The following is a 26,695-nucleotide window of genomic DNA, read 5'->3' on the forward strand; positions in this document are numbered from 1 at the left end:
TGAATCACTAAATTCTACTTCTGAAACCATTGTTACTCTATATGTTAACTAACTAGATTTTAAATAAAAACTTGAAACAAACAAGCAAACAAAACCTAGAGCTTGGTTTGGACGCTCATTGTACTCATTTGTTTCAAACATTTTTCTTTATGGCCCAACCAGTGTAGAAAGATAAGAAAACTAAATAAACACTGTAAATATTGAAAAAAATGAAATAAAGTTAATATTATTTTAGATGATATAATTTATATAGAGAGAAAATCAGAAATATTTACAGATAAATTATTAAAAACAATCAAAGTTTAACATTTTGACTAATGAGAGAATTATATAAAATCAGTTCCATGAAACCCAGCAATCTAAGACTGGAAATTTTAAATTGATATTTGACATTAAAAATAGCATAAATATATAAAATACTTGAATATAAATCAATCAAAAATGAGCCATATAATGAAAAAATAAAACATTTAATTTTAAGAAAAATGTGAATACTTGTTCTGTAAGTTACCATGAAATCATCTTTATCATAAAATCTTCATATACATGGACATATACCCTGACAGAACTTCCTGTTTTTTGCTATGTTAAGAACAAACTCAGTAAAATAACCATACAGTGTTTAGGATTTATCTTATATTTTAAATGTCCAATAAGATAATACTCTGAATTTTGGCAAGAATTGTGCCCCAGCCTTAGCTCTGCTTCACTTTATCACTGTGAGGAAGAAGAGGACATCCTTTTCCTTCTAAAAACTTAGGATCCACCTCTTATTTGATGGGGGAAGTGGTTATATCATAATTAAGTTTCATTTATATGATTATGATTGTATCATTTCTTAACCCAGGGGTTACCTACGGTCTCTAGATTTTTTTTAATTTTAATTTTTTAAAGTAGATTATTGTCAAGTTGGTTTCCATATAACACCCAGTGCTCATCCCCACAAGTGCCCTCCTCCATGCCCATCACCCCCCTTCCCCTCCCCCTACCCCATCTGTCTTCAGTTTGTTCTCAGCATTCAAGAGTCTCTCATGGTTTGCCTCCCTCCCTCTCCCCCACTATTTTTACCCTTCTTCTCCCCCATGGTCCTCCATTAAGTTCCTCCTAATCCTCCTATGTGTGCAAACATATGGTATTTGTCCTTCTCTGCCTGACTTATTTGTCTCTAGATTTTAGAGACAATGTTAGGCTTGGCTGTAGATTTTCAAATCATTTTTTAAAATATTTGTAAATCTTGGGGTGCCCCCTGTGATTCATTCTGTTACACTGACCATGGCACAGTATACAATTAAACGGCATATTATATTTCCGTTGCTGACTCCAAATCATTCCCTTCATTTGTCTTTGTTTTTCCTTTTCTTGGTTTGCTCTGGGAATTCCTTAGGTTTTTACTACCTATTATGTTCAACATTTTAATTATTTTTAGCTCATCACAAATTAGTCTGGCTAACACCTTCATACACACTGAAGGACGTTTCAATTAACAAGATCAGCCCTCCTTATAATTATTGGTCACAAACGACATAGTATTTTTTTACTAAAATTCCAAATAAGAATAATTCATGATGGAATATGTGAGCTTGGAGGGTAGCAAGAAAAATCTATAGAAGAGTTAATTATAAGAAACAAACCTAAGAAGAAGTTTTTATCTTTGTAACCAAAAAATATGTATTTTTAGGATCCTCAAAAAAGAAGAGGATGAATTAATGCTCTTTCATTATAACTTCAAACACATTAAATTTTTAAAAGTAATACCAAAGAAGTCACAATTTTTTAATGTTAAATTCTTTTTACATAAGTGGCAGAATTGGTGTCAGTGGGGAAGGAAAACTATGAATGGGTGCATTTCTGAGGAACTTTCATCCTTTTGGTGAACCCTGCCAACCTCCTATTCAAATTACCGGTTAATATCTTAACAAAATAGCTACCTATCAAGCAATGAAGCTACTGTGATAAATGTTTAAAATAGCTAAAGGAATATTGCTTTTAATAAATATAAATAGAGAAATTCAGGATATGTCATCTGTTGATTCCATTTCGAGAAATCACTTTTAGCATTAATTAGCTGGCTATTACCTGGTATTTTAAAAATTCCCTTAGCGACAGCTTTAAGGAAAATATATGTAATAGCTTTAGTTCTGTGAAAATCAGATTTGTCAATTTAACATGTTTAGATTTTGGCTATAGCCACTGAAACCTTGGGATCTGAGTCTTTTCAGTAGTATCTATTTTAGACATTCCTTGATTTATTAAAGTTAATCTATGTTGGCCATGTTGTGGCTCATTTTGTGAACACTACTAAATATTTTTTTTATTTATGTACCCTTGAACCACCCTCTTCCTATCCCCCCTCCTCCCAACCATTCCTGGCAACCACTTTTCTACTCTTTCTTTCTGAGTTCAATTTTTTTTTTAATTCGACATATAGGTGATACTTCGCAGAATTTGTTTTCTCAGTCTGACTTGTTTGATTGAGCACTATGCCCTTCAGATTCTCGCATGTTGCAAAAGACAGTTTTCTCTTCTTTTTTAAGGCTGAGTAATTTTCCATTGGATATATATAAGATGCTTTATCAATTCATTTGTAGATGGACACAGGCTGTCTCCATATGTTGGCTATTGTGAATAATTCTGCAGTGAACATGAGACTACAGGTATTTCTTAAAGAGATTTTATCTCTTTAAGATAAGAGGATCCTCTTTAAGATAAGAGATAAAATCTCTTTAAGAGATTTTAATTCTCTTGGATCTATAAACTCAGAAGTGGGATTGCTGGATCATATAATAGTTCTATTTTTAACTTCTTAAGGAACTGCCATACCGTTTTCCATAGTGGCTGTGCCAGTTTATGTTCCCACCGTCAGTGTACAAAGGTTCATCTTTTTCCATATACTCATCAGCATTTGTTATGTCTTATCTTTTTGGTAACAGACATCACAAAAAGTGCAAAGTGATATCTCATTGTAGTTTTGATTTGCATTTCTCTGATGATTACTGATGTGGAGCATCTTTTCACGTACCAGCTGGCTATTTTGGGAAATATGTTTTGGGAAATGTCTATTCAGATCCTTTGCGCATTTTCCCTCCAATTAGGTTATTTGCTTCTTTTGTTATTGAGTTACATGAGTTCTTGCATATTTTGTATTTTAACCCACTGTGTGATATATGCTTTGCAAATATTTTCTCCCATTCAGTATGTTACCTTTGCATTTTGCCCATGTTTTCCTTTGCTGTATAGAAAGGTTTTTTTTAAAAAATTTTTTAAGGTTTTATTTATTTCTAGGAGAGAGAGAGAGAGGGACAGCATGAGCAGGGGAGGGTCAGAGAGAGAGGGAGTCACAGACTCTAAACAGGCTCCAGGCTCTGAGCTGGCAGTCAGTACAGAGCCCGACGCGGGGCTCGAACCCGCGAACCGCAAGATCATGACCTGAGCGAAAGTCAGACGCTTAACCGACTAAGCCACCCAGGCGCCCCAAGGTTTTTTTGTTTTTTAACATTGCTTTTGATTGGGATAAGAGGTTCATATTTGTGATGATATTTCAGAATAATAGTACCTTTAAAAGTTTACACTCGAGTGGTGATTATCATAAATATCTCACAAGCATGCATAATACTTAATAAGATGATATTATCAGAGTAATTAAACAAAAGCATTAAGATTTTTAAAGTGTTACCAACAATCTTGGAATAGAAGAATAGAGATTAAACATGATACAAATGGATTATGAAGACAACTAATAAATGAGTTAAGCTCATTTATTATAACTAATGAAAAAAGTTTATGTCTTATGCACTTTAGTAGATAGGCCAAGTACCAAGTGATTCATGCAAAAACTCCTACTTCAATAAAATGTATTAACTAGTGGAGTATGTAGGTGCCAGGGTCTAAGACAGATGAGGAGGCGACCTGTGCCAGCTTCTTAACATCAATTACAGAAAATGGGTGTAGTGTTGGCATGCAGCTGGTGGCTGTTATATATTTTTGGTTTCTGTTGTTGAGTTGGTTCAGGCAGCCTGGTTTTGACCGTATCATAAGAGAAATTTAAAAGATCTCTTATTCACATAATTGTGTGGCTTCACCAGGGTAGCTCACACATTTGTTGGTCCTCAAAATCAGAATCAAGTACATCCTGCATGACAGAAAGGACCCTGTGGTTGCCTGCACTTCGTCTTTCAGAACTGTCTTATGCTTTACCCTCACTACAGCTTCACATGCGTGTACCCTGTGGGATTTCACAAGTCCTTTAATTTACTTGACACACCTTAATTACAAGTAGTAACACCACTGTGCTCATTTTACAAATCTAAACTATAGATAATTCTCCAGTTTACGGTTAGGAACAGCATCATGCCCACTCTCACCACTGCAATTGAATATTGTACTGATAGTTATGGTCAGTGCAATAAAAAAGAAACAAATAAATGCAAAGATATAAAATGGTGAAGATAAATACACCATTTATTGAAATCTATTTTTTATTCTGTGCTTGGTACCCAATTACCAATATTGTTGATACTTTAAACAATGCTGAATGTTAGGTTTGATGATCTTTGCTTTACATAGATGGAAGCTGAGACTAATAGAACAGAAGTATTCTGAGAGGCATAAAAAATAATACACATCAGAGTTTAGAATAACAGTTCTACAAAGCCCAGGCCCTTTATTACAGTGCTTTTCAAAATATTGCAAACGCACACAGATCCATTGAGGGTCAATATTTTTGTGAACTGTAATAAAACTAAACTACTAGAAATATAAAAAATTTTTAAATTTTGTAAATGTTTATTAGATTCTAATTAAAACACATAGGTGTTGTATAAAAGGAAGAAAAGGTTAACACTCCCCTTGGGCCTGACTACACCCTTTACGGTTAAGACATTGCCACCTATATCATGGCATCCAACCATCATTCAGGGAACTTGGTTGACCCGGTTTCTGGAGCATGTGACTCTTAATCTCGGAGTCATGGGTTCATGCTCCGCACTGGGCATAGATATCACTTTAAAAATATAAAATTAAATTTAAAAATTTATCTTTCGAAGTATTAAACAAATTTTCAAGGTATACCTCAACTGCTGTCCTCTTCTTACCAAAAATTGCTCACAAGTGGTTTGCGATACTGCCCTGGTCTTCAAGCCAAAGTAGGTGCACCACTTCTCACTCTGCGGTGTCTAGACAACCCAGAGTACTGGCTTCACACTCTAGTGGAATTTCTGATAGATATTTTGTATACAGGAAAAACTTCTTACATATTACGAAATAAGATTTGAAGGCACAAATGTTCATGGTTGGGTAGCAGCGGCAAATAAACATGTTCAATTAAAATAAAGGCTACATTTGTTTGTTTTTTGAGACCCATACATCTATGGGAGATAGGTTGAACAGACTAATTGTGAAAATACTTCTGTTTAGGAATCTGAGTTTGATTTTGTAGCAAATCAGGAACGGTTGCATACATTTAGCTCTCAAGAGGTTTCCTTTCATCAGAGTCTGTGTCTCCCTCTCTCTGGTCCTCCCCTGCTCACGCTGTCTCTCTCTCTCTCCTAGAAATAAATAAAAATATTTTTTAAAAAAAGAGGTTTCCTTTCAAAGTGAGTATATGACACCGTACTGCTTTACATTTGGTACATATCAATGTTGAAGTGAAGAACATTGCATAGGTAAACAAGAATTTATTCATATGGATTGTATTTATTGGTACCTTACTTGAAAGGAAATGTAGAACATTTTTTTAGAAAACAAATATGGTAATGATGTAATTAGAACTTAGCTAATAATGTTAATTGGTTTACTTATAACCAATTCCAAAGATGGCATATAATTTAAAGAGAAGCATGAGCATTGAGATAATTAAGCATGAAATTTGGAAAAAGTGTGATTTAATTATTAATTATTTCATCATTGGTATATAGATATGGCTTTTTATTTGCTCATTTTGTGATGATAAATAAACTGGTTCCATGATTCACAATCTAAAGTTGATCAACCGTTGACCAGCTGAAGAAATAACTATATATATTACCATTTTCCTGCATTCCTTTACAATATCAGCGATGAGAATGTATGCTGTCATCTCTAGTCTTTACTACAATTTTTTAACCATATTGTTTTCATAGAACCTTTATAAGAATTTTGGAGAAATGAACTCTCTAACAAGAGAAAAATAAGCAGTATTGATCTATGTGAGATTCTGTACAGATTATAAAAGATATGGAGACCCTGGAAGCTGATCTTCAACTCTCCAGAGATCCAAAGTTTAAGAAGTTTGATTGGGGGCACCTGGGTGGCTTAGTCGGTTAAGCGTCCGACTTTCGCTTAGGTCATGATCTCACATTCGTGGGTTCGAGCCCCGCATCGGGCTCTGTGCTGACTGCCAGCTCGGAGCCTGGAGCCTGTTTCAGTCTGTGACTCCCTCTCTCTCTGACCCTCCCCTGCTCAAACTGTCTCTCTCTCTCTCTCCTAGAAATAATAAATTAAAAAAAAATAAATAAATAAATAAATAAAAAAAGAAGTTTGATTGAAGGCTTGTCTGCCTGTGTACATCCTCCCCTTAAAAGGCTCCTTATTGAGAGCCTTTAGTTAATATTACTCCCAAAATTCTCTAATGCTTCATTCCATTTAAGCTAAGTATATATGTGGGATTTTTTTTTCCCCATTTCTGTATTCCCATTGTCAGGAGTCAGTAAAAAATACATCTCTATTTAATTTATCATCACACTTTACAATAAATCAAACTAAATGAAGAGTTAATATTAAGATAAAACCACAAAAGGAATAGTTGCTCAAAAACCATATTTTTGCTAGTGAGATCTCATTGCATTTATTAATTCATCAGATAAGATCCCCTTTCTTTTTTGCTAATTGTCTAATAAGATTTATTGAAAAACACAGAAGTTTATTCACTTATTTAAAATATATTTACTGGGTGTTTTCTATCTACCAGTGACTGATCTGGTCATAAAATAGACAAAATATCATGTTCTCATGAAGATTACATTAAGTGTGCCTTATCCAACAATGCACATAAGGAAAGGGTATTTTTATGTAGAATATTAGAAGGTGATAAATTATTTATGAAAAGTTGGAGCAAGAAGATAAGACTTCCCCAGGGGATGGGAGCAGTTGTAATTTCAAGGAGGATTATCTGAAGCAGAGCTCACTGAGAGAATGATAGGAAGAGAGCCTGGCAAGTATGAATGTCCTGTGGTGAGGGCTAGAAATTGAGTAACATTCAGTGTGACCAACATGGAGGAATGAAGGATAGAATAGTAGAAGATAAACTCAGGGAGGAAAAGTGGGTGAGGAGGGTGGGGACTACAATAAAAACTTTCTTTCACTTTTACTTTTGAGTAAAAAGAGATGCAACTGCATGACTTTCAGTAGAAGAACAGACAATTTACCTTTTGAAAGGTGCTTCCAGTAGTGTCTGAGGTAAGAAGTATGGCAACCAATACGGAGGCTATTACACCAAAGAAAATGAAAGATGATAATGTTTGAATACAAGGTGACAACAGTGAAATTAGTGAAAAATAGACAAATTTTGCATATATTTTGAAGGTAGAACCAACATATTTCCTGAATTCCTTGGTGTGGAATGTGAGAGAAAAGAATGGATAAAGTATGACTTCAAGATTTTACCTCAGCATCTTGAAGGTTAAAACTTCCATCAAACTGGACTGGATAAAGTTGTGGATTGAGCAGATTTTAGGGAGATGTCAGGAGTTGAATTTTGGAGTTCAAGAATAAAGTCTATATAGAGACATAAATTTAAATATCACCAGGGTGTAGAAGAAATGTAAAGCCATTAGACTCAATGATATCACAAATAGTGTAAGTAGAGGTGGAGGGGTAAGTTCATAAGCTCACAGTTATTTTCTTCCCATATTGGAGTCATACAAATGACTCTTCATTTGTGTTTTTTGATTTGTTGCTTCTTATTGTTGAAATATCTTATTTTTATCTGTGTCATTCCGAAAATGATATTAACTCTAAAAAGTGAACATGTATCCCCCATTAGAGTTGTATATACATTCAGATAGCCATTGTCAAAAGATGAAAATTAATAAACAAACAAACTAAAAGCAGAATCAGACCTCTAAATGCAAAAAACAAACTGAGGGTTGCTAGAGGGTTTGGGGTTGGGTGGGCAAAATGGGTGAAGGGGAATGGGAGATACGTGCTTCCAGTTATGGAATGAATAAGTCATGAGAATAAAAGGCACAGCATGAGGAATATAGTCAATGATATTGTAATAGCGATATATTGGAAGTGATGGTAGCCACACTTGCGGTGAACATAGAATAATGTATAAACTTGTCAAATCACTGTATTGTACTCCTGAAACTAATGTGTCATTATGTGTCAAAGATACTCAAAAAAAAAAAAAAAGACTATACACTCTAAAGTGAAACAATGCCTTTTAAAATATATTTTAGTCCAAAATTTTCACTGTTTCTTTAAAGATTGAGATTATTTGATTCTATCTCATGTCTTATGAATACAGCAGTGGTTTGATCTAAAAATAAAATGCTAATCTATAAGGGTTTCACTTTCTTGAAGAGCTAAGTTTTTTTTCAAGTAAATGAGATTTTATACTTCAGTCACACAGCTGTGATCTTATATATCATTCTCTAGCTCAGTGTTATATTATTTAATCTTGATTCCAGGATTAGCCAGTTTTTCAAAATGATAGAAATATGCAAAAACCATAAAGAATATTTATTAGAATGGCAAAAATCATGACAGTAGATGTTTCTTTTTGCTATATGTGTTACCCTGGCACTGACAAGATTTCCTGGTACATAGTAGCCACTCAAAAATATTTGTTGAAAGAATGAAAATTAAAATTACCATCTATCTCAGCTGCATCTCACTCTCTGCTAAAACCACAATTTGAAAACCTGTCACTCCATTCATCAAAATGGTAGCAGAAACCACATTTCATTTCAACATGTTAACTGATGATCTATAATTCTCTTTTAGCATTAGTAAGAAATCTTAGCCAATGACTTGTCAAAATTTCCTGGTGTTAGTTACAACAAGAATAGTAATGAGACCAACAGGAAAATGCCAACAGTCACCTTAATGATGGATATTCTTAAAAGTTTATTTAGTTTTGAGAGAGACAGAGACAGCGCAAGTGGAGAGAGAGGGAGAGACAGAGGGTGAGAAATCACAACCTGAGCCAAAACCAAGAATCAGATCTTTAAATGATTGAGCCACCCCAGCACCCCTGGATGTTCTTTTAATTGTAAATAAAACACATAGAAAGAAATCTCAGAAGTCAAAGTAAGAAGCTCTCAGATGCAAGTATAGGATTTCTCGTTCCCCCAGTCCAGCACTAACTTTCACAGGATTTTATAGATAAAATTAACATAAAGACTCTGGAGTTTAACTAAACTTCATACTTAATATATAGGAAAAATAATGTATCAATAAAAGGAGAATAGTCATTATGAAAATCTAAGAAAACATAACTCATGAAGAGAATGATAACATTCATCTTGCTCCATTCCATAAAGAGGTACTTGAATTCTTTTGCTGGGTTCAGTCTACTTATACACATGGTCTTTGCTGAGTGTAGATGGTTGCAATAAGCACTTGAAATCATCCAACTGATTTCCTTTGGCTTAACTATCATTTTTTTAAATTTTGTACTCACAAAGAAAGAGCCTATTATAGTTTCGCTTCCCTTGTGCTTTTCTAGAGTTAGAAAGATAACTTTCAATGCAAATTATATTCAAATCCACTTGACATTTAAATTTACCACTGACAGTAAAGTGTCATATTTTGTCCTTGAAGTTTTGGAAATGTTACTTTGTTTCCTAGACACCAAACAGCACAGATTGTTCTGAAAAGATGGAATTTCTAGAGAAGCTGTTCTATTATAGAAATTTACTAGGAAGTTACCATGGATGGTACATTTTCAAGTACTTTTCTCTCTCAACTCTAAAATCTAAATTCCTTCTAAACAATGGGAAAATTACACGCTGAAACCACCAAGCCTTTAGTTAAGGAAAACTCAGTATGCATCATTACCTAATTATTCTTAGCTATTCTAAGTTATTCTAAGAGCTACTGATTTAAACTGTTTCCACTGAGTAACAAAGAAGTTCCCATAATGGAATCACCCGTGATCTCAAGTGAGCTGAGCGATTTTGATAATAATAGATGGAGCAAAAATCATAGAGAATGGAGGACAAGGACTCTGAGAAGAGCACATGTGATAAATTATAAAGCATGTGTGTTATAAGAAAAACAATAAATTTAACTTTTTATTATTAGACATAGATACTGAAGAAAAATTTTATAACACCGGTGGGGAAAACAGAAGATGAAGGATGAAGGGGGGGCAATTATCAATCACAGGTGATCAAATAAGGCAATAAGAAACATAGATAGCTTTTAAACATTTATTTAAACAATTTAATCTGAAAAGTCAGTAAAGATAGTGTGCAAAGAAAAAGTAGAAAACGAAGAAGAATGGAGAAAATACTCAAAAATATATGGACAAGTAATAGGTAACAAAGATATAAATTACTCACAAAACAAAAGATGATTCTTTGAAAAGAGGTTAAGAATTATAGAAAATTGCATTAAAAATAAAAGATAGCATAGACAAAAATAGACTCATAGATCAATAGAACAGAATAGAAAGCCCAGAAATAAACTCATAACCATATGGTCAAGTAATGTTCAACAAAGCAGGAAAGAATACCCAATAGGAAAAAGACAGTCTCTTCAACAAATGGTGTTGGGAAAACTGGACAGCACCATGCAAAAGAATGAAACTGGACCACTTTCTTACCTCATACACAAAAATAAATTCAAAATGGATTAAGACCTAACTGTGAGACCTGAAACCATAAAAATCCTTAGAAAAGAGCACAGGCAGTAATTTCTCTGACATCAGCCATAGCAACTTCTTTCCAGGTATGTTTCCTGAGGCAAGGGAAATAAAAGCAAAAATAAACTAGTGGGACTATATCAAAATAAAAAGGTTTTGCACAGCCAAGTGAACAAAAAACAAATCTAAAAAGCAACCTATGGAATGGAAAAAGATATTGTCAAATGATGTTTCTGATAAAGGGTTAGTGTCCAAAGTATATGAAGAATTTATATAAATCAAACCTAAAAAACACAAATAATCCAATTTTAAAATGTGCAGAAGAAATGAACAGACACTTATCTAAAGAAAACATCCAAATGGCCAACAGACATCATTCTTCATCAGGGAAATCAAAACTGCAATGAGATATCACCTCACACCTGTCAGAATGGCTAAAATCAACAACACAAGAAACAAGTGTTGGGAAGGATATAAAGAAAAGGGAACTCTCATACACTGCTGGTGGGAATACAAACTGGTACAGCCACTGTGGAAAACAGTATGGAATTTCCTCAGAAAGTTAAAAATGGATTACCCTATGATCTAACAATCACTCTCCTGGGTATTTACTCAAAAAATATAAAAACACTAATTCAAAGTGAGATACACACCTCTATGTTTATAGCAGCATTATATACAATAGCCAAATTATGGAAGCAGCCCACGTGTCTATTGATAGATGAGTTGGATATAGAAGCTATGGAATATATAAAATGGAATATAATCCAGCTGTAATAAATAGTGAAATCTTGCCATTTGCCATGCCATTCACATGGATGAATCTAGACAGTATCAGGTTAAGCAAAATAAGTCAGTTAGAGAAAGACAAATGCCATATGATTTCACTCATATGTGGAATTTAACAAACAAAACAAATGAGCAGAGGAAATAAAAAGAGAGAGAGAGAGAGAGAGATACCAACCTGGAAACACACTCTTGGCTATTAACAAACTGATGGTTACCAGAGGGGAGGTGAGTAGGTGACTGGATGAAATAGGTAATGGTGATTAAGGAGTACACTTGTTGTAATGAGCAATGGATGATGTATGGAATAGCTGATCTATATTGACACCAGAAACTAATATAACACTATATATTAACTATACTAGAATTAAAATAAAATAAAAGATAGCACAAAAGAACTGTTGAGGACATACCTATAGATAAAGTAAAAAATGAGAAGACAATATTATGGCCAATATTTGGATTTAATTGAAAATTTAGCCAAATGGAAAATCCCAAGGTAAGCATAAATACCAAAATCCACCACAGAATGTATAGAAAATCAATGACAATTAAATAAGATACAAATACTTATCTAAAATTTGAGACTATTAATTATAGTCTCTTCCACTCTTATAATAACTCAAACTACAGGAGTTTTTTTGCAAATGAGTTTTGCCAGTTTTCTAAAAAAAATATTTTTTATTTCTTTCTAGGAGAGAGAGAGAGAAAAAGAGAAAAAGGAGAGAAAAAGAGAGAGAGAGAAACAAAAACTGAAAAAGGCTCCAGGCTCTGAGCCGTCAGTCAGCACAGAGCCCAACGCGGGGCTTGAACCCACGAACCGCGAGATCATCACCTAAGCGAAAGTCGGACGCTTAACCGACTAAGCTACCCAGGTGCCCCGAGTTTTGCCACATTTTTAAGAAAAATATAATTCTTAACTTGTATAAAGTTCTTAGGAAAATAAAAATGAAGGCATTTTACCAACTCATCTTAAGATCAACATAAATTTTAATATATAATAAAAATATAATAAAATCAATGAATTATAAACCAATTTCAAACATGAGCAAATGTGAGATCAATTTAAGTAACAGCAAATGCTTCAAACTGTCCATAGTAATTATATGCCAAAGCCAAGTTAGCATTTATCCAAGGAATGAAAGAAAAGTTTAGAATTAGAAAAAAGAACTTATCAATGTAATTCATTTAATTAACATATTAAAAGAGGAAAAATATATCCACCCAACAATCAAATTAATACAATTTTCTTTACTTGTGACAAAAACACTTGTAAAATGGAAAATAGATGGAAATTTCTTTCCCTGATAAAAGGCTTCTACCAAAAACCTGTACAAATACACTAGTTTACATTTTAGAAAATAAATGACATCGTGCCATTCAAATGAGAAATAAGAAAAGGATGCACGTTACTGATATTCTTAACATAACAGAGGTTCTAAGTAGAGATATTAGACAAGAAATAAAAATAAGAAGTATGAAGATGGAAACAAAAGACAAAAATTGTTAGTACTCAGCTAGATAAAATAATCCAAGCATAGCTTTAGAAAATAAGACTAGTAAAAAATTATACTGAGGTTTCAAGATGTAGTCAAAAGCCAATAGAAGTTCTTTGTAACCATTAGTAGTTTTAAAATGCAACACAACCCAAAGAAAATAAAAATTAACCTACAGAGGTTGTTGCTGGGTGGCTCAGTGAAATTAGCGTCTGACACTTGATATCCACTCAGGTTGTGATCCCAAGGTCATGAGATCGAGCCCTGTATCAAGCTCCACATTATTAGCGTGTAGATAACACAGAGCCTTTCTATTTCCATTTAGTTTACTTGAGATTCTCTCCCTCTCTCTCTCTCTCTGCCCTTCCTTGCTTGTGCTTTCTCTGTCTCAAAATAAATAAACCTTAAAAAAGAAATAAACCTAGAAAGTGCTTTTTTATTAATCTAGTAACATATCACCAAGGCCTTTATAGAGAATTAAACCACTTTATTTGATGACATTAATGAAACCTGAATAAATAAGGAGCATATCATGTTCATAGATGTAAAACTTCATTATCTTAAAAATAGCAATTAACACCAAATGAATGTATAAATACAGTAAAGCACAACAAGCTGATCTTAAAATTATTTGAAAGTACAAAGTTCAGTCAATAAATAAGATTTTTAAATGAGAGGCATTTCTCCACCCATTTATTAAAATTTATTAGGAAGTTTCACAAATATTTATTTGCAATTAATTTTAATTTCACTGAACGAAATAATATGAGAGCTGATATTGTTAAATTATGTGATAAACCAACCACAAATTTAGAAGTAATTCGGAGTGAAATTTAAAAGCAATTAGATTGATCTTCATAGATTAAGGTAAAATATTGTTTGTTTATCCAAAAGGCTATACCAACAAAAATATTAGCCTCCAGTATTGGGTCCTTGAGCTGTAGACACACAGATAGAAATGCAGAAGTAATCACTATGAATTAATTAGAGACCATCCAAACATCCTCTTGGGATGGAGGTCTTTTCTTCACTATTGTGTAAGAGATCACAACTGTCCTGAACCAACCTTTATTTAATAAGCAGGAAAGACAAATTTATAAGATAAGACTTTTCTTGCTCCTTTTCCTTTCTTCAGCTCCATAGCATCTCAACACTTCATTGTTGGTCACCCATATAATCTAAAATCACCACGTACCTAGTACTTCTTTAAAGTTACCTGCCTTTTTACTGCCCTATTATACCTAAGGTGAAGACCCTTAAGCTCTCGAGTACCAAATATAATGCTCTGTTTCATCCTTTGAATACACATTGGTCATATAGGTAGACTAGGTAATTTAAGAAAAAGTGATCCCAATGAAATTGTTCCAGTAACAGAATAAACTAATTCAGCCATTTGTTAGCATTCTAAGCTTCACTGTTTTTATGTAGCAGAGTTTATCATTTCTGAAATGAATTGCTTTTCATTCTAATCAATGTTTAAATATGATTTTTTAATTTCAGAAACATATTCATGCTTTTAGCCACTAGATCAATTTTTACTACATGTTTATTAGGGATGAGAGACAGCAATACAAGCTCAGTAAAATGGTAAAAACCTATTTTTTAAGATAATAACTACCATGGCCTATTTACTTTTTCCTGAAATAATGTCATTTGAAATTTATTTTCTATGCCTTACTAAAGTTAAAAGATTTTGTTTTGTTTTGTTTTGTTTCCATTTAGTTAGAAAGAATGTTTTCCAAACTATTCTGTCACAGATTCATTAATCTGGCACGTAATGAAAACTTTGTTTCTCACATTGTTGTTTTAAATCTGTGAAGAAACCTAAGTGAAGATTAACTTAAGAATATATTATACAGGGGCACCTGGGTTAAGTGTCCAACTCTTGGTTTCCACTCAGGTCATGATCTCATGGTTCATGGGTTCAAGCCCCAAGCTGGGGCTCTGTTAGCACAGAACCTGCTTGGGATTCTCTCTCCCTCTGTCTCTACCTTCCCTACTCACTCCCTCTCTTGCAAAATAAATACATAAACATTAAAAAAATAATTTCTTATACAGATGGCCAAAAAAATTTTAATGTCCTTTTTTTATTACAAGTCACAGAGATGGATGCATGTATCTATGGGCATAATAGCCACTAGTGTGGAAAAACCTCTTTTTTGTGACAAATTTTCTCCTCAACTACAAACAGTTCTTCCATAATTGATCAACAGTTTGTGGTATGATCCCTTTCATTTTTCTATCTTACAGTAAGCCAATTAATTTGAAGTAATTCTCTTTTAAGATATATTTTTTTATCATTTAAGATATTTAAAATATGAAAGTTTAGTTTTATTTTGTCTTAGTATTTACACTTTACACATTTAGTGAGCTTTTTTCTGTTGTATTCAATTAAATTGTTAATTTACAATTTATAAATGGGTTGTAGGAGAAATATAAAAACATCTAGCCCCCTTTTGAAATTTCCATTCCTATTCAAGCAGACACAGCACACTAATTTTTAAGGAAATAATAAGATCTTTTATTCTTGCTCCACATTAATTGACATGACAGGTCAGATTGTTACCAAACCCTGAAGTCATATTCATGTGTCCAATATGCAATAAGCCAATCTCTGAGTCATTGGCTTAGAAGCTGACAGAGTTCTATTGTCAGAAGGCTGGGGAGCATTCCCAAATCTGCCTTCTCCTCTTGAGCTTAGAATCAGTTTTTATATGATTAGCAGAGTATATGGGAGTTACGGATGAAACTAGATGAGCCTCAAAGCCTCTGGAGCGCATCTTGAACCTTCTCAAGGTGATCTTGAAATTTCTCGAGGTTCTGTGCGGTCCTGGGCATCCTGGCGCCATCCATCGTCCTGGTTCCTTACGTGCTAAACGTCGTATCTGATACCGGTTCTGCACGAGAACGTAATCAACCTGCATCCCACTCCTGGTCCCTGAAATTAACTTCAGGAAAAAGAACACAAGAGCAAAGTTAAAAATTCTTGCAAGGTGGTGAAGAAACCTGCCTACATGCAGCGCGTCAAGTTCCTATGGAGGGAGAGCCTCGTAAAGGTTCAAGTAAATAAAGAAATGTGTACCAGGGTTCCAAGTCACAAGCTTGGACAGTTGCAATTAATCTAGAAAATGGCTCTTTATTTCCCCTTATAGGAGGAGATTTGCCACTTCATTTTCAGAGCCCGCCCACAAATCTTAGATTACAGAAACTTTGAAAAACATTTTTCAATATCTCTTGTGTGCAACCCAGAAACACCTTGTTAGGAAGGCATGGTTGCTAATGAATACTTCAACTCACATACTCAAATTTTTGAGGTTGCTGAGCCTTGGCCCTTGCAACTGCCCTTCAAGTTTCTATTTAGGGTAATAAGAAAGTCAGGAAACAGTGCCTCATTTGGCCACAACACTTAAATAATTCTAAAACATATTTGGGAGCTGTTTTAGATCTTGAAAACCAATTTATTTTTATATATTAATTGGTTAATATCAGGAGTGACAGACTGCAACATCTGTAATATCTGTTCCTTTTTTTCCCACTGAAGTAGAATTGACATACTATATTATATTAATTGTGTTACCAGGGGGCTCGGTTCTTGTCTCAGATGCACCAAAGAATTGGAGCCCAAAGACCAGAATGCAGAGATAGAGTTTACTGAGTAGATAAGTAGAGTTCACTTTCAAGAGTGAAGTGGGCAGACCACTGCTGGAGCAAGAGTGGCAAAGGCATCTAAAAGGTCTAGTAACATCCTTTTAAGACTGCTTTCTGCAAATGTAAGTTTGGCTTCAATCAACATTTTTGCTTGACAGGTGGTGGTTATATAACATGTCGACGTCTGAGCATGAGCCTACCCAAAGCTGTAAGTTACATCCTCCTGTCTTATTTATTTTATAGCTGGAAGTTTGACCTCTTCATCCCCTTCACCTATTTCACCCATCACCCACACTTTGCCCCTCTGGCAACAGTTTGGCCTAGGTATTTTTCAAATAATGTCATATTTACTATCAAATTGGATACTTCCAATAATAGTATATGGTTGGCAAGTCTGAATAACAGGCTTAAATAAAAAAACTTCAAAGACATTTGTTCTAAGTAAAAACAACTGTAGGTAGATTTAGGACTAAAAATGAGATAAAAATAAGACGTTAGTAAATCTTTATCTTATAAATATTGCTGCTTAAACATTACTCCACCACAAGCCATATAGCCTTTGCACCTAAAGTATATATGTATGATGTAATTAATATTAAACTCTGGCCAGATTACTTTTTCATTTTTAATTACCGATATGATTACTTAATTTGACAGGATGTAAGACTAAAATGAAGTTAGTGTAAGTAACTATTACATTGCCAATTTTTAACACTAGTGTCTAGTTATTATAAAATACTTTTCAACTACCATCTAATTTTACAGCTCTGTTCCACACTTCACTATCTGTACTGGTGATTCCTGCCATATTTCAACCAAATTAGAAATACCTATCCATATTCAGTGGTTTCTATTATCTCCTTCACAACTAAAATGCTCAGATAGTAAGTCTCCCATTATTCTGGGAGATTTTCTTTAATATAAAAAAATGTTTATAACATAGTTGATACCTGAAGTCTATTTGAATTTTAAAACTCTTGCTTCCTAAATCATGTGAATTTCTTTATCAATAACATAAAAACTTTATGTTTTTGAAACATCTTTTTCTAAATCCATATTTTATGAAAAAATCAAACAGCAAAAGATATGCTTCAACATTCAAAGTAGAGAAGAAAATAAAAGAGCTCACTTAAAATAATTTATACCAAATACCTGTAGAGCTTTAGAAACCTATGAGTGTTCTTTGGAAAAAATTGTAGATCTTTCCAAATGTTTACTGACTCTTCCATATCCCATTGTAATTTGATTTTATATATTTGTGTGTGTGTGTGTGTGTGTGTGTGTGTTTACTGGTATAGAACTTTATTTTCATTTAAACGATTATTCTTTTTAAAGAAGAGAAAAAAAATAAATGATTATTCTTTTAATTATCACATTAAAATTAGCCACCAAAATTCTCCCAATTCTAAACTCCTCAAAGAAATGTAATCATAAACCACAAAATCTATCATAAACACTAAAGGTATAATTAATTTGTGGATTATGCACCATGAACAATAAGAAGCCACAAGTATACCTTTTGTATTCTGAGTACAAAATGTAAAAATGTACTGTGCATATCTCTTCTGGAAATCTTAAAGCTTTCACACAAAGGAATTTAATTGAAATGACATTCACATATGTTTATCATAATTTAAATAAGTGCTTTTTGAAAACTATGGCAAGATAAAACATGTCTGCACCTTACTATATAATCACATTATTATTTTCTCTAATTATTAGTTACATTATAGTCAAAATTTATAATTTCATCTAAGAAGCATATTTTTTTAATTTTTTAAATATTTATTCATTTTTGAGAGAGAGACAGAGCACCAGTGGATAAGGGGCACAGAGATAAAGGGAGGCACAGAATCTGAAGGAGGCTCCAGGCTCTGATCTGTCAGCACAGAGCCTAATGGAGGGCTTGAACTCATGAAATACGAGATCATCACCTGACCCAAAGTCAGATGCCCAACTGACTGAGCCACCCAGATGCCCCTAAGATACATATTTTTGATAGTCTCCTTCACTATGTTTCTGTGCATAGTTTACATAAATCAGAAAAAAAAAGAACTTGCAAAGTTTTTAAATAAAACTTAAACCTTTTCTTTCCATTTAATTATTGTTTCCAATAATTCAGAACATAGACTTAATATCATCTCTTAAAAAAGTGATTGAGACCAGTAGTTTGGTAATTACTGTTTAATCTGTTCTCTGTGAATTACAAAGAACAGAAATTTAATGGCAATATCTCCTTGGTTTTAAAATTATTAAATCTTGAATTTATTGTATTCAAATAATCAATTAATGTTGGCAGTTACCAAGTAGTTTGACTCAAAACAATAATAGTAGTAATAGTAATAATAATGTGTTTCTAAAATCATTGTTACCACTGTATAACCTTAAGAAAGTCATTTTGCATTCCTGAGGTTAATTTTTATTATCTACAAATGAAGGTCACGTATTAGATAATTACTCCATCTTTTTCCTTTCTATTGTTCAGTAGTGCTTTGTTATGCTACTTTCAGGGCAAAAAAATTATGAAGAATATATTTTTCAAGAAAATCATGTACAAAATACATAGTAACTGCTTCTTAAGAAGCTCATATTAAAATGATTTAAACTTTTTTCAATGATATAAATATTTCCCGTATTTATTCTCCTGATCATCTGAGTTCATATGTATCAATGCCCTGTCCTCTCCTAGTTTACAGATTGTGCTTAATCCACCTGTCAGTCCCCCCCACATCAAAGATCACCTCCTTTTTTTTCTCTTCTTCAATTTTATAATTATTTCAGTGGAAAGTGTTATTCAATGGAAAGATCTTATTTCAAGGTCTTCTAAAAAATTATATCCTCAAGACTATGCCTAAGATTTCCCGCTCATGTGACTTATTCAAATGTTTTCTTATATATATTAAAAGAAAGAATAGAAGAAGCTTCTTCTCCAGAAGAAACATTGGTCATCAATAACTAGAATAATTCTTCCTTTATGATTTTCCATATAAAGTTTTAGAAGCTTAATATAGGAAATGATCATTTTAATTTTCCTTTCCAAATATATCCAGCATATCCTCTGTTTGTGCATGTGGGGGCAAAACATAAGTACCAACTTATTTCCACTTTCCAGTGCACTCAATCTACACATCTGCAAACCTAATATCCTCTAAAGAGGTTCATTATTTGATGAACATGGAAATCCTTATAAAATTTTATACTTTAACAAGAAAATGTAATTTTGGATACTTTCTTTGCATTGTGTCAATAATACATTCAATAAAATGTTCATGTTTCTATTCTTGTTGAGGTTTGCTATGACTTACAGCCAGGCAGTAAAAGAAAACAAAACAAACAAACAAACAAAAAACAACAAAAAAAGCAAAAAAAAAACCCATATAGCCAAAGAAGGATTGAGGCATTAATATATAATCAGTTCCCATCAGCTCTTAACCTCAGTTAACCCAGCCCGGGTCACCTGAATTCACCTGAGAGCAGGGTGGCTAAGAATGGCAACATTAGAGATTTTGACCTGAACTCAAACAACCTGAAGTTAGAATCTAACTGAAAGATTATGCATGTCTGCCATACCTCCCATCTTGGTCTTAGTTCCACTAACTGAAAAAGAATGGGTTGGGCATTTCAATAATTTCCAGTTGTTTCATGATCTAATTTGTTGTATAGGATATAAAGGACAATTTGTTAAAAAGAGTGGTATGATTACTTTGCCTTCAGGAGAAGAAAGGTAAGATTTACAGCAGACATCTGATTATATTTAGAATTCATAAATGTTAGTAAGACAATATTACAGTTGCTTATTAGATTTTTTTTCAATTTCTTTTAGTATTCATGAACTTTACCCCACTTAGTGGTATAATATACAAATCTCAGTAAGATGATTTTGGCTTCAGGTCAGTTTATGAAAATTCAAGGCAAAAAATCTTTGATTCATGTAATGCCAACCTTTGGAAACAAAAAAATCCATAGACATGTTCTTCTTTCCATGTAATTGTGAGGTGTTGAAGGAGATTGAAAGTATGTGAATGTTAGGGGCACCTGGGTGGCTCAGTCAGGTAAGTGTCAACTTTGGCTCAGGTCATGATCTCATGGCCCCACATCCAGCTCTCTGCTGTCAGTGCAAAGCCTGCTTGGGATCCTCTCCCCCTTTCTCTCTGCCCCTCCACTGCTCACTATCTCTCAAAAAATAAATACACATTTTAAAAAGAGAGCATATTTTTAAAAATAAAAATAAATAAAATAAAATTATGTGAATGTATAGATTGCATAGATTGCAGCTGTGGCAATTGATTTATTAAACATTTTTCAATTTGCCCCGTTTCAATAAACTTAAACTTCATGCCAGAGATCAACCAACAAACTGTAGTCCCAAAAAAGTCACCACTCCACATTCATACTACTTCTATTTTTGTTCCCTTTTTATCCAAATAAGAGCATTTGGTGATCACATAGAAGTACTTTATCCAGGATGCCTACCCAGATTACTTTGAAGGGAAAATTTGGAGGTAGATTTGGAAGTTAATGAGATTTGTCTATTTCTGAAAAGTTGGCTTTGAAGTGAACCGTGTTTCAAGACTACGGTAAGAGTGTAGTGATTTTAAGAACTCTGACCAAAACCAAGTGACCACAGTGAAAAATGATATTACTGGAAGTATCAAGATGAATTAGAAATTAGCCCTTTAGAGTGGAATTTCATATTGGAAAGTCCAATCCCAGAACGACTTTTGATGCCACCTCTTTGACCATCAAGAGTTTCCCCCTATACAGACTGATGAAATGGCTTGTCTTGGAGATACTCACAAATCTAACAGTCGTCCAATCATAAGAATTACCTAAGGAGCATGTTAACAATACATGCTAAAACCAGATTGGGTGTCTGACTTTGGCTCAGCTCATGATCTCACCGTTAGTGGGTTTGAGACCCATGTTGGGCTCTGTGCTGACAGCTCAGACCCTGGGGGCTGATTCATATTCTGTGTCTCCCTCTCACTATGCCCTTTCCCTGCTCTCTCTCTCTCAAAAACAAACAAACAAACAAACAAACAAACATACATATATACATACATAAAATTAAAATAAAATAAAATAAAATGCATACAGATCACATGGGGATCTTGTCAAAATGCAGTTTCTGAGTCAGGTCTGGGTGAGGCCAGAGATTGCATTTCCAACCAGCTTGTAGGTGAAGTAGATGCCTCTTGTCCAAAGACCATTAAGAAACAACGTTCTGGAACAGCTGATTAAAATGGAACAGTGGTTAATTCTGCTACCTGCCTAGAATGGATAAATAAAATAACAAATTCCAAATTTAATATGTAGAACAGTCATTTTTTTATGTACAAACCAAACAATTTTGTCTCTATCTGGTACCAACCAGTGTTGTGTTCCTTTTAGACTCAAATTTTAAGTTTCAACCAAAATTATCAGGAAAGGCAAACACATTATAAAACCAACTGACTGCCATTAAATGTTTTCTTTTTCATTTGTGCATACATAGTCTCAAAATTTTTCTTTTCTTTCTTAAACTCCTTTCTAATTCATTGATAGACAATGAGTGCCCATTTTTCCTGGGTCTAAGTCACTTTTCCTTTGTTTGATTTGGGCTTCTACATCATTTTTTCAAATGCTTTCTTACCAACTGTACTAGTTTCCTGTAATCTCTTGTCCTTTGACTTCCATCCCCAAACAGTAGTGCCTCCTGGTTTATAGCATCCCATGGTTTAGGAGGGTGAAATACTTTTAGTACATCACTGCAAGTGACAGTTCCATAATCAGTTTAGCAAGGAAACTTTTCCTTTCTTTATCTTCCCTGGGATGATAATCTTTGGCCTATTGTTGAAATTGTCTTCCCACTGAGATTAACATAGAAGAGTCTACCTTTACATCAGAAAAAATGTTCTCTGTGAAATTTTTATTCATCTGCCATTTTTAACTAAGTGGTTACTGTAGCAACGCTAGAATTATCCACAGCACGTACCATGTAATCAGTATAAATAAGAACACTAAATGGATGTTTATGTTTCAGATTAACTATGATCTACATCTAAAGATCCTGATTTCATAGAAATAATTTGAAAGGCTTCTTTCAAGATGATTTCCACATCACAAGCTCTGGATGATTCAACTAACAGTTTTTAGTTCCTTGGATAGAAATTGTACAAAATTTAAGGTATTGCATTTTTTATGGAAAAACACTTTTCACCTATGTTTTTCCTATGTTCTAAACATCAACATTCATTTAATTTTTAAAATAGGTAATTGATATATGTTCATCATGGCTTCAACGGGTTTTAATAAGAATGCAAATGAAGGAAAAATACTAGATGTGCACGCTTTTTGAGAAAGTTTTTCATTTTTAATTTAGTTAATTTTATTTTTTTTTAAATTTTTTTAATGTTTTATTTCTCGGAGAGAGAGAGAGAGACAGCGTGAGCAGGGGAAGGTCAGAGAGAGAGGGAGTCACAGACTGAAACAGGCTCCAGGCTCTGAGCTGGCAGTCAGCACAGAGCCCGACGCGGGGCTCGAACCCACGAACCGCGAGATCATGACCTAAGCGAAAGTCGGACGCTTAACCGACTAAGCCACCCAGGCGCCCCTAGTTAATTTTAAATGTTCAAACAAACCAGTTCAGTGATAACAACCTGAACATGACATTTGTGTACTAAATAGACTAAAACCAAATGGATCCACTCCCTGGAAAACTAAATAACAAAAAATGACTCTGTAGCGAGAATTGATGGACAAGAATGTCTGATCAACTCTTTTCTCATTTTTATGTTTCAGCTTCATTGGCTGGCAACAGCTAGTGGTATTCTATCAGTGAAGAACATTCATGCAATTCAGAGGAGATAAAATAATAAGAATATAAGAAAATCTTTTTTGTTTAAATACAATTTATTTTATTTCCTTTTATCTGTGTAAGTGTGTTTTACCATTAAGGACTAAGCACAATGCCTTCATGAACACATTTTGGAATTCAGTGAAAATTGTTCATATCTGCATATTAAAGAAATGGAATAAACTTAAGCTTTTAGTATGAAAATTCAACTTACAAATCAATCCCCTTTCTTGAAGCTGTATTCAATAAATATCTTATAATTTGCTGAGAGAATAAGCAGAGTATTATTAATCAAGTATTCATTTAAACTATTATTTATAGACTATAATGTCTCTCCTAGAATATAATTTGATATTGTTTGATGGTTCAAATGCACCTCAAAACCTTATATTTCAGTGTTATCACTATGGACGTCAATTATTATTATGCTACAACATAGGGTAGTGCTGAGAGTTCTGGATGATAGGATACTAGAGACAAGTTTTATGTTGTACTTTTGAGTGGGGAATGATCCAGCAAGGCCTCTTAGTCTATCAAACATCCAGAAGAAACACACACTCATCTTTATTTATTTTTTTAGCGAGAGAGACAGAGAGAGAAACAGAGCACAAGAGGGGTAGAGGCAGAGGCAGAGAAAGAGGGAGACAGAGTCTGAAGCAGACTCCAGGCTCTGAGTTGTCAGCACAGAGCCCAACATGAACCCAACTGAAAGATCATGACCTGAGCCGAAGTCAGACATTTAACCAACTTAGGTACCCAGCTACCCCTCTCTTTAGCTTTACCAAAATGAAACAAAACAAAATACACACACACATGCACACATACACACACATCACAAACAGGAATGTTTAACCCACTACTGTAGTAACATGAATTGTATTATTGGAAAATAATCATCCATTTCAAAGTTGGGGGGTGGGAAATAGGACCTGTAATAAGAAGACTTTAACTGAGATAGAGAAGAGAGAAAATTCCAGCTACTTTCAGCTAGTAAGATAACTGGTAAAGCACATAAAATGAGGAATCTTATTTTGGGATGGCACTAAATGAGAGAATATATTAAGGAAGGAAATTGAGAGGACAGTCTGTTAAATTTTGTCAGTTTAATTTTTTTAAGTAATAAATTTATTTCACTTCAGCATAGCAGAGCATCTCAGATAGAAGGCAGGCCTAAAGGTAGGCTTTCTGATGATTTGGTCCTGACTCTAGTCTGCACTCTACAATAATTTTATAATGAACTGTAAAGCATAAGTCTTAGTCAACTCGAGTTGCTACAACAAAATGTCTCATACTGTTTGGCTTATAAACAATAAAAAATTTATTCCTTGCAATTCTGGAGGCTGAACATCTAAGATGAAGGTGCCAGTATACCCAGGTTCTGGAGAGAACCTTCTTCCAGGTTGCAGACTGCTGATTTTTGTATCCTCACGTGGTAGAGGAAGCAAGCTTTCTCCAACTGTTATAAAGCATTAATCCCATTCATGCGGGCTCCACCTCTATGGCTTCGTCTAAATCCTAATTGCATCCTAGAGACTCCATCTTCTGAAAAGATGGCAGAGTACAAAGCACCTGGATTCTGTCTTCTCACTTCTGTAATAATTGCCCTGGAATAATCTTTCTAATATAACTATTTCAGAATCCTGGAATCTGTTGAAGGCTTGTAATTTCCAGGGGAAGTTTCAGACAATAAGTGTGGTTAACTGTGTTCCATTTAATCTCTCTGAACAGCAGCAGGTCCAGTCTACCACCTCTCAGCTCCATGGCAGTCAGCTAGTTCTTCATGCATTCCAGGGACAGCTTGCATTCAGCTTGAGGAAGCCAAGATGGACAAAACTCCTTGTTCTCCAAATAGTGAGGACCTGTATGCTAATTGCCAATTATGTCTTCTGATGACAGAGGTACATACAAAGAGATGGGTAGCCATTCTGCTTGCACCTCCCCCCATTTTTGCAAGTCCCTACCCTTCCAGGTAACGTGATATCCAGACGATTTAAAGAAACAGCATCCTTTCTCCAGCCTACAACAATAAAAATAAACAAATCAAAAATCAACAAAACACAACCAACCCTGTAAGGAGGAGAATCTGATTTCCATTTACCACATTATTAGATACAAATGCCCAGTTTGTAACAAAACTCACAAGGCATACACAAAGAAATAGGTAAGTATGGCCTATCAAAGGAAAAAAATAATAGAATCTATCCCTGAAAAAGATATGATACCAAATCTATGAAACAAAAACTTTAAAACAAACTTTTTTTTTTAAAAGATTTACTTATTTACGTTGAGAGAGAAAGAGAGACTATGAGCAGGGGAAGGAGAGAGAGAAGAAGAGAGAGAATCCCAAGCAGGTTCCACACTGTCAGTGCAGAGCCCAACATGGAGCTCCATCTCACAAACTCTGAGATCATGACCTGAGCCAAAATCAAGAGTTGAACACTTATCCAACAGAGCCACCCAGGTGTCCCATAAAACAATTGTCTTAAAGATACTCAAACAACTAAAGAGGTAGAGAAATGAAATGTATGAACAAAAAGAAAATAATATAAAGACTGAGAAAGCTAAAATGACACAAAAACAACAACAAAAATCCTACAGCTAAAAGAGCACAAGACCGAAATTAAAAGTTCACTAGAGGGATTCAAAGGCAGAGTTGAGCAACAGAAGAAGGAATCTGCAAACCTGAAGATAAAACTATATCAAAGCTGAGAAACAGAAAGGAAAAAGATCAAAGAAAAGTAAGTAAAACCTAAGAGATTCGTGGTACACCATCAAGCAGGCCAACATATGCATTAAGAGTATTCCAGAAGGAAAAGAGAGAGAGAAAACAGCAGAAAGAATATCTGAAGAAATAATAGCTGAAAATATCCCACATTTTATGAAAGTCATGAATATAAACATAAAGGAAGCTCAAAAAACTCCAAGATGAACTCAAAGACACTCTATGATCAAACACTTGAAAGACAAAGACTAAGAAATAATCTTGAAAGTAGCAGAAGAGAAGTGATTCACCACATAAAAGGTTTCTCAGTAAGGTTATCTGCAGATTTCTCATCAAAAACATTGGGAAAGATACCAGGCCAA

General features: G+C 34.0%; 1 pseudogene; it reads left to right on the forward strand.

Moving 5' to 3' along the window:
- Window positions 1-4,809: 4,809 nt before the first annotated feature.
- On the forward strand, window positions 4,810-4,911 carry LOC120239133 (annotated as a pseudogene).
- Window positions 4,912-26,695: the final 21,784 nt, after the last annotated feature.

Source organism: Hyaena hyaena, unplaced genomic scaffold (genome assembly GCF_003009895.1).
Source record: "Hyaena hyaena isolate Hyena2069 unplaced genomic scaffold, ASM300989v1 scaffold_226, whole genome shotgun sequence".
In the NCBI taxonomy this organism is placed as follows: Eukaryota; Metazoa; Chordata; class Mammalia; order Carnivora; family Hyaenidae; genus Hyaena; species Hyaena hyaena.